Here is a 9,626-nt window from a genome sequence, read left to right as displayed (position 1 = left end):
AGGAAACGGGCTGTAGACATAGACACTATTATATTCGGGTTTTTTTTTTTTTTTAAGATCTTATTTATTTTTGAGAGAGAGAGAGAGAGCACGAGTTGGGGGGTGGGGTTGGGCAGAGGGAGAAGCAGATTCCCTGCTGAGCAGGGATCCTGATGCAGGACTCGATCCCAGGACCCTGGGATCAAGACCTGAGCCAAAGGCAGCTGCTTAACTGACTGAGCCACCCAGGCGCCCTATTATACTTGTTTTGTAGATGGAGATGTTAAGGCACAGAGAGGTTAGGTTACTGGAAAAGTCACACATGTTAGTTAATGGCTGAACTGGGATTCAAATTTAGAGAGTTTGGCTCAAGATATTAATTATTACCCTCTTCCCTATCTTAACCAGCTAAAATAACAAATATTAACATGAGTTATGAGTGATTCTTTCAATGTGCTAACAGCAACATACTTCTTTTTCTCAAATTTATTACAGTTGAATTATCTTTACCTTCAACTTGCATTTTTTGGAATGAACAATATAGCATGGACATCCGTCCTGGCCAATACTCTTCTGAAAGTGTGCAGAGATGAGCTAAACACAATATTCAAGGTATGCTCTTGCCTTCAAAGTAGAGAGGAAGACAATAATCACTTTAATTTGTCCTTTGACCCTTTATGTTTAATAGTAAGATTGTAACCTTTTTGTTTTATTTTATTTATTGTTTTGTTTGGTAGGGTAAAAAGAACATAGTTATTCTTAAGCTTTTTCCTAATCTCAAATCCCTACATCTCTCAGAAAGGATCACGTATACAACTGACCTTCATTACTCATGTATTTGTAAATTCACTCATTTGCTAAAATGTACTTGCACACTTAAAATCAATACTCTGTGAGACTTTCATGGTCCTTCACGGACATGCACAGAGTGACAATTTGAGGTGCCTGAGGCATGTGTTCCCAACAGAGGGCAAGCAAGCCGATGCTCTGCCTTCTTGTTTCCCCTCCCATACACTGAACAAATGTCCTTTTCGTGGTACGTTTAGGGCAATGGGTTTTTTGTGTGTGTTTTTGTGCTTTTCTGTTGATGAGGTCACTGTCTAAAATACTCCCCATAGGGGCACCTGGGTGAGGGGCACCTCAATCGGTTAAGCAACTGCCTTCAGCTCAGGTCATGATCCCAGGGTCCTGGGATCCAGTCCCATGTTGGGTTCCCCGCTCAGCTGGGGAGCCTGCTTCTCTCTCTCTCCCTCTGCTGCTCCCCCTGCTTGTGCTCGCTCTCTCTCTCTCCTCTCTCTCTATCTGTCAAATAAATAAATAAAATCTTTAAAAATAAAATAATAAAATAAAATAAAATGATCCCCACATACAGTGCTGATGTTGATGTGCGGTCTATTGTTCATAAGTACAGGAAGGCTGTGATGTGCCTAATGGAGAAAGTACGTGTGTTTGATAAACTTCCTTCAGGCATGAGCTATGGTGCTGTTGGCTGTTAGTGAATCTTACAATGTTAATGAACCAACAATATATATTTAATACAGTGTCTTTAAACAGAAAATACATAAAACAGATGTACTGATCAGTTGACAAAAAAAAAATTGTGACCAAAGGTTCACAGACACCTAACTCTATATTTTTTCTGAGAACAATGGCTCAATATTCACTGATTCCGTGTTCTTAGTGACTTTACACTATATAAGTACCATGAACAAACTACACACACACACACACACACACACACACACACACACACACACACACACACAGATGTTCTATCTCCAAATTAATGATGTTATTTTCCCAACAGAAAGGAAAAAAGCTGGATTAAAGGTAAATTTTTTTCTAGGAAATCTATATCCTAGAATAGAGAGGAAGTTGAAAGTTTACTTAATGTGAATTTCTATGTTATAATTTAATGTTAACACAAATATGTCATGGCATTTCCTAATAAGCACCCTGAATTCCAAAAGAAATGGAGAAGAAATGATTTGGCAGCAATGTAGAGCCACAAGGGGGCATCATTACCTCAGGAATGAGACTTGATACACCAAATAATTTAGAAGAAACTATTTTCCCTGCATTTAGAATTGATCCTCTTCTCGTTTACTTTATCTTGTTCAATCACACAGCATTCACAATTCTTAAAACATTAGTTGGCACATGGTAGCCAACCAATAAATACTGACTCAGCGAATAATTCATGGATTCAGAATTATATAGAGTTAAAAATATTGAACCAACATTAAGAATTACTTTGGTCTATGAAATTTAGATTTCCTATTTCTTGTCTCCATAAGCAGATGAGAAATGCAGCTCAACAAGACAAATGTGAAAGGAAAATGGAGCTATTTCATGACAAATTGGGGCCTTAGTGACCTTGTGAGAAAGGAGATCTCCACTTTAAGATACCACAACCCTATAATACTGGGTTTCATCGATATCCTCAGATAGACCCCTGTCCAAAAAAATCACAGCAAAATTTACTCTGGCAGGGAAGCTCATGCAACCCACGAAATCTAGAAAATTGAGAGGTTGCCGGGCTGCATTCATCAGTCAAATTCAATTTTTCATGCCCATTTAACAAGAGTGGGCAGAGGCACATTTTATAGCCAGGGAGGTCGATTTTCTAAATGTCGCCCTGCCAGGGTTTGATCTGCCCTGCTAGAGTTATCCTTAACTCCTACTTTCCCTGATAATTCATACCAATCCCCCCGCACTCCTCCTGGTTTATCCTTCAAGATATATCTGGAATTTTAAGACTTCTGATCATCTTGGGCGCCTGGGTGGCTCAGTCGTTAAGCATCTGCCTTCGGCTCAGGTCATGATCCCGGGGTCCTGCGATCGAGCCCCGCATCGGGCTCCCTGCTCAGCAGGAAGACTGCTTCTCCCTCTGACCCTCCCCCTGCTTGCGTTCCCTCTCTCGCTGTGTCTCTCTCTGTCAAATACATTAAATCTTAAAAAAAAAAAAAAAGACTTCTGATCATCTTTACCACCTGGGCCGAAGATGGCATCACCTCTCATCCAGATTATAATTATTAGTAGTAATATAAAAGATTTCCCTGATTTGTCTTTTTTCCCCTCAATGCAGTAGCTGAAGTGATCTTGTGAAAAGGTAACTCACAATATAACACTGCTCGTCGCAAAAGTTCCAGTGGCTTTTTACCTAAGTCAGAGTAACACCAGAGAGAATCCTTAAAACGGAGGACAAGGCCCTCAGAGATCCGGCCCCCCCCCCCCCCGCCCCCGTGACCATGACCTCTTTGACCTCATTCGTTGCCGCTCTGCCCCTCACCAGTTCACTTCCTGCCTCTTGCTCTTGCTCTTGCTCTAACCTGCTGCATTTGCTGCTGATTTGAGCCTGCCTCTTGTTACTCCCTCTGCCTCTTCCCCAGACACCTTCATGGCTTGCTTTCCCACTTCTTCCAAGTGCTGGTTGCTTATCTCCTTCACAGTGAGGCTTTCCTTGACCTGTTTAAAATCTCAACTCTCTTCCAGGAAGAATTTCCTGTCTCCTTTCCTGCTTTATTTTCCCCCCATATTATTTATCATCTTCTAATGTACTACATATTTTACTTAAAATTTTCATGATGCTCTTGTTTCTCCACTTAACTAGAAAGTATCTACCATACAGGCAAGGATTTTTGTCTGCTTTGTGACTTCAGTATTCCTAGAACCTGGAATAATACCTGGATCAATAAATGCTTGTTGAAAGAATAAATGATAATGTGTGTGTGTGTGTGTGTATTAATGTGGGTAAGAACCCATTTCACAATCCCTTCGCACATCCCCAATGAAGTCTTTTCTGTTAGAATGTAAACTACATAAGTGTAGGTACTTTATTTTATCCACCCTTAAACTCTCTTATTTTTAAGCAGAATAACACAACAAAAAAACTCCACATGTGTTTGGTTGTTTATGCAACTAAGCCAGGGCAGACTACTGTGGCGTGGTATATCCAGAAAAATACCAGAACCTAGGCACACATGGGTTTTCAATGAATAGACAAAAGCTAATATTTAGCAGATGAAACTCACTGCGAAAAGTCTGGTTGAAGATAAAAGACCGCAGATGTCCCAATTTCCTCTTTGTATGAATTTGGGAAACACAGGAAGGACTAGATCATTCTTAGAGGATGTTGACATTTCATAATTATATTGAACAATTGGCTTGAGGTAGGAACCCTGGAGCACCCCTCCCACCATGATGTGTCTCTGGTTCTCCATTTATGAATCTGCCTACAGAACAAAATAAAAACTATGCTTTTTTTTTTTACCCTGAAGAGTTTATTTTTCGTGTATGTTATCCTTGAACATTAATATGGAACTCAATCCCATTCTATAGTGTTAGTGCTGAGTAAAGATGTTTTCAAAACTCTTAAGGAGGAAAGTGTAAGATATTTGTATGACTGGGCTGCCAAAGACATGAGCAGGAAGAACCTCCTTTAAAATATAGTGATAAAGTCAAAAACTAATGATGTAATATATGGCGATTAATGTAACATAATAAATAAATAAATTCCTAAAAAAATAAAATAAATAAAATATAGTGATAAGAACTAAAGGAATTACAAAGATGAAAAAGCGCTCAATGTTGACCCCCCACGCCCCGAGGTAGGTATGAAATAAGACTCATTTTCTAAATTATCAGAGGAAAAATATTTTAACGGAACTAATTTGGAATTATTTATCTATATTTTTATTTTCCATTATAGCAGGAGATGGATATTTATGGTAATAATCTTGTTTCAGAAATATTTAAGGAAGACAATGTCCCTTCATAAAGCCTTGTCAAGTGAAAAGAAAGTTTGATTTGGGTCCAGATGTTTTATTTCCCATGCTAGTAGAAGATTCAGTATCTTCACAGATGTGAGTCCACGAAATGATCATGATGAAACCATTACATTGTATAATTGTTTAGCTGTTCCAGTTATTTTTTCTTCTTCTCTAATGGCCTATCGTGTTCTCTCCTCACAAATAAAATCTGTGCATCTGGGAGAAACTGCAGCATTGTTGTGTTTGCTCATGTTTACCTTTGAGATTATTTTTCTTAACCAATTGTGGATTTTCTAGATGTTTTATGTAAACTTCAAATTGGGTAATAAAGTGGTAAAACAAACCAACAACAAAAAACACAACACAGTGGGTTGGACAATTTTTCCACATCAAACACTGAATTGTTGGGTGGCAGTCTGTCAAAACAAAAGACTCAAGTGTTCAGGTCTTGGCATTACAGAAGAAAAGCAGACATGCCATTGGTATAAAGCAAGTCCATTTACTTTTTAAATTCTGTTCACACCTGAAGATTTAATTTCTGCTCATTCTTAAAATGTTTAAAATATTGTATGATTTTCCCAAATTTATACTTTGCTTTTTATTCTGTGTGTGCACTATTCACAAATTGTATTTAAAAAAATGTGTTCTCTGCCATCAATTGTCTGTCTGTGTATTAGACAGGGTCCTCCAGGGAACCCTGAGATTTATCATAAGGAATCGGTTCATGCAGTTATGGAGGCTGAGAAGTCTCACAATCTTCCATCTGCAATCTGGAGACCTAGGAAAGCTGGTGGTGTCCAGTCCAAAGGTCTGAAAATCAGGGGAGCTGATGGTGTAAGTCTCAGTCAAGGGCAGGAGAACATGTCTCAGCTCAGGCGATCAGGCGGAAAAGGGCCACCTTCTCCCTTCCTCTGCGTTTTGTTCTGTTCAAGTCCTCAACAGATTGGATAATGTCCACCCACACTGGCGAAGGCAATCTGCTTTGCTACAACCACCGATTCAAAGTCTCATGTCACTGGGAAAAACTCTCACAGACACACCCAGAAATAATGTTTCGCTAAATATCTGGGTACTCCCGGAGGCAGTCCAGTTGACACATACAATGAACCATCACACTCTGTTTATACTCACATTTACACAATACTACGATTTAGAGTCCCCGTGCTTATGACAGTAATACCATCCTGGCCCGCGTCTCTTTTCTCCTTGTCCCCTCCAGACTATTCAGAGTGACTTTTTTTTTTAACTTAAGTCAGATTATACCACTTTTTTTGCTCAAAGCCCCGTAATTGTTCCTCATTGCGGGGTGACAAAAGCCAGTCCTTAAAATTGCCTTCAAGTCTCCACGTGCTCTAGCCACCTAGCTTCCTCCTCTCCTCCGTCACCTTCCCTTGCTCTGCTCCCCCTCCGTGGCCTCTTTGGTATGATCCACATCCCGCTTACTCCTGCTTACTGTGACTTTTGTTGGTCCCTCTGACTGTAATGCTCTTCCCAATATATTCACACAGCTGATTTCCCAACAACATTCTCCCAATGATTTCAAAATCCATTGATGATTCCTGACTGAAATAATCGTTAAAATTAAAGATTGATGCAAAGCCATGATTTGATAATTCTGTCATTTCTTGCATATTTATCACCTGGCATTCTTCCGTGAAGAAGAGCCCCCATATTTTGAGTAATGTTATGGACTCTGGATTCTGTTTTTAATTTAATGTTTTATAATTCATTATTGGCTTTTTTGTGTGTTTAAATTTCCCCAAATCTGGCCAGTACAAATCTCTTCGAGTTGATTCCCTTGCCCATTTGTTAAGTCTCCATCAGTTATTGAACACTGCTTTGCCTTCTGCACAAAAAAAAGATGGACTAGGCTTTGCCCTGTACCTTCCCTGTATCAGACCTACAATCATCCATTTCTCCAAGAACCTCCAGTTCACTTAAGTGAGAAATGGTGCCTAAGAGCCACTAAGGATTAACTGTTCTTGCCATCGGGGTGTCACTGGTTTTTTTGTCTTTATTCTTTCTTTTTTAAAAGATTTTATTTATTTATTTGACACAGAGAGAGAGAGAGAGAGCACAAGCAGGGGAAGCTGCAAGCAGAGGGAGAGGGAGAAGCAGGCTCCTTGCTGAGTAGGGACCCCGCCGTGGGGCTTGATCCCAGGACCCTGGGATCATGACCTGAGCCGAAGGCAGACGCTTAACTGACTGAGCCATCCAGGAATCCCTTTTTTCGTTATTCTTAAAAGCTCTTTATATTAGTTTTATATCTATGCTATATTTTGCAAATATTTCTCTTATTTTCTCGTCTTTTTGTCACTGCGTATAATGTTTTTATAGGTTGTGTAGTATCTGGATTTTGAGATGTATTTAGTCACAGTTAAGTTCTCAGACTTGGGTTATATAAAACTTCATCTGTGTATTCTTGTGTTTGTATGGTTTTATTTTTTTATATTTAGATTTCTTCTCTATTTGGAAACTATTCTGGTATTTGACATAGGGACCCAATTTCATTATTTTTCCAAATGCCTAGTTAGTTGTTCCATTTTATTTATTTAAAAGTCCATTTTGGGATGGCACTTTTATATTTTTAAATACTTGTATTAATTTCTGAATTTTTGTTTATTCCATTTCTCTGTGTGTCTCCTTTTGTGCCCATACCACAGTTTTTAAATACAGAGGCTTTATAATGTGCTTTCATATCTGAAAAGACTATTTCCCATTTATGGCTCTTTTCTTTTCTACTCAGTATTCTGTACATTTTTTAAATATCATGTGTATTCTAGTATGTTTTTTGCAATAGAATTGCAGAGGTTTTTTTTTTTGCTTAAAGAAAAAAATTATGCTATTTATGTTGGGGCTGTCTTAAATGTCTACATTAATTTAAGAAAAATTGACATCTGGGTGCCTGGATGTCTCAGTCAGTTAAGAGTCTGCCTTCCACTCAGGTCATGACCTCAAGGTCCTGAGATCAAGCCCTACGTGGGGCTCCCTGCTCAGTGGTGAGTCAGCTTCTCCCTCTCCTTCTGCCCTTCCTCCCTCGACCGTCCCCCTTGCTTGTGTGCTCTCTCTCAAATAAAGAGATAAAATCTTAAAAAAAAACACCTCCCTGAAACAAACAATACATTATATGCTAATAAAAAAATTTTTTTTAAATTGACATCCACAAACAAGGGATATCATTCCATTGGTTCACATCCTGTTTCAGAGGTGTGCAAAAGTCTTTCTCATATGGTTTTTTCACATATCTTGTTATGTTTATTTCCAGGAATTGTATCTTATCTGTTGCTATTATAAATAGAGTTTTCTCTTCTCCCTGGTTATGTTTGTATACACATTGATTTTGTACGCTCTTTTTCTATTCTACTGTCTTCCTAAACTTATTTCATTGTTTGCATCCTTGATTTTCTTAGATGTTTCAGGTATATTACCATAACACCTGCCAAAAAAGATAGTTTTGCATCTTCTTTTCCATTTGCTAGTTTTCTAGTTATTTGCATTTTAAAAAAATTGCACTGGCCCATAGTTCCAATATAATACTAAGTAGTAATGGAAATAAGTGAGCCTTCTTGCCTTGTTCTTGACCTTAGTGGGAATGTCATAGTGTCTCCCCACTAAGTTAGAAGCTGACTTTAGGAATAACCAGGCCTCCAAGTGTTTGTGTGAAGAATGGATATTAAATCTTGTCAAGATCCTTAAATGCTGAAGGCAGTTTACAAAGATAATAATTTTTTTCTTTAATGAAAAACAGAAAATAGAGTTTAAGGGACATTGAAAAATATAAAATGGAGTTTAAGAGGCATAGAATAAGACTATTATATATCCGTAAGGAGAGGAGCTAGAGACTAGGGGAGACAAAATACTTTTTAAATGTCTGAGAATTTTCCTAAAATAGTAAAAGTTACTCTACGTATTTAGAAAGACCAGAATATCCCAGACATGATTAAAAAAGAAATCCAGCACTTAGTCATGTCATTGTGAAATTGTTGAATTCCAAAGAAAAGTGGAAGTAAAATGACAATTTCATTATGAATCAGGGAATTATAAGACAAAATGAAATACCACTTCACAATCTCAAAATGACAAAATTAACAGCCTGACAATGACCAAAGGTTGGTAAAAATGTTGAGCAGTAGGGAGCTTATATAAACAGCTGTTGAAAGTTCATATTTAGAATTTAGAAATAGAATTTAGAAAGCAATTTGATATTTCCTAGCAAAGGAAATGACACAGAAATTCCACTTCTAGAGAAATAGTACCCATACAAATAGATTTGTACAAGAAGAGAAGAAATAGCATCATTTGCAATACAAAAAAAAGGAAATAGTCCAAATAGCTGTTTTGAGGAGAATTTACTAGTTTATATTGTATTCTTACACAATGAGATACAAAATGCTGCTGGGACAAAAAATGAAATAAAACTATATCACATATGACTATGTTATAAATCCTTAAAACAGGCTTTTGAAATATAGCAAATTACAGAAGAATATGTACAATATGATACATTTATATAAAGTTGAAAAGCAGCCAAAATTCAACAAGATATTATTTGGGGATGGAAAGCTACTTTCAAACAAAGAAAGGAAATGATGAACACAAAATTTAGAGTAGAGCTTCCCTCTAGAGAACTGCAAGGGGCAGCATGTGGTCAGGGAAAGGACATCCAGGGACCTTCATAGGTACTGATATTTTTTTTTTTTAAAGATTTTATTTATGTATTTGAGAGAGAGGGAGACAGAGCACAAGTCAGGGGGAGGGGCAGAGGGAGGGGGAAAAGCAGGCTACCCACTGAGCAAGGAGCCCATGAGGGGCTCGATCCCAGGAACCAGGGATCATGACCTGGTTTGAAATAGGTATTTGATAATGGGAGACCTT

The sequence above is a fragment of the Zalophus californianus genome, chromosome 9, assembly GCF_009762305.2.
Source record: "Zalophus californianus isolate mZalCal1 chromosome 9, mZalCal1.pri.v2, whole genome shotgun sequence".
Taxonomy (NCBI): domain Eukaryota; kingdom Metazoa; phylum Chordata; class Mammalia; order Carnivora; family Otariidae; genus Zalophus; species Zalophus californianus.
This window is presented reverse-complemented; position numbering follows the sequence as displayed.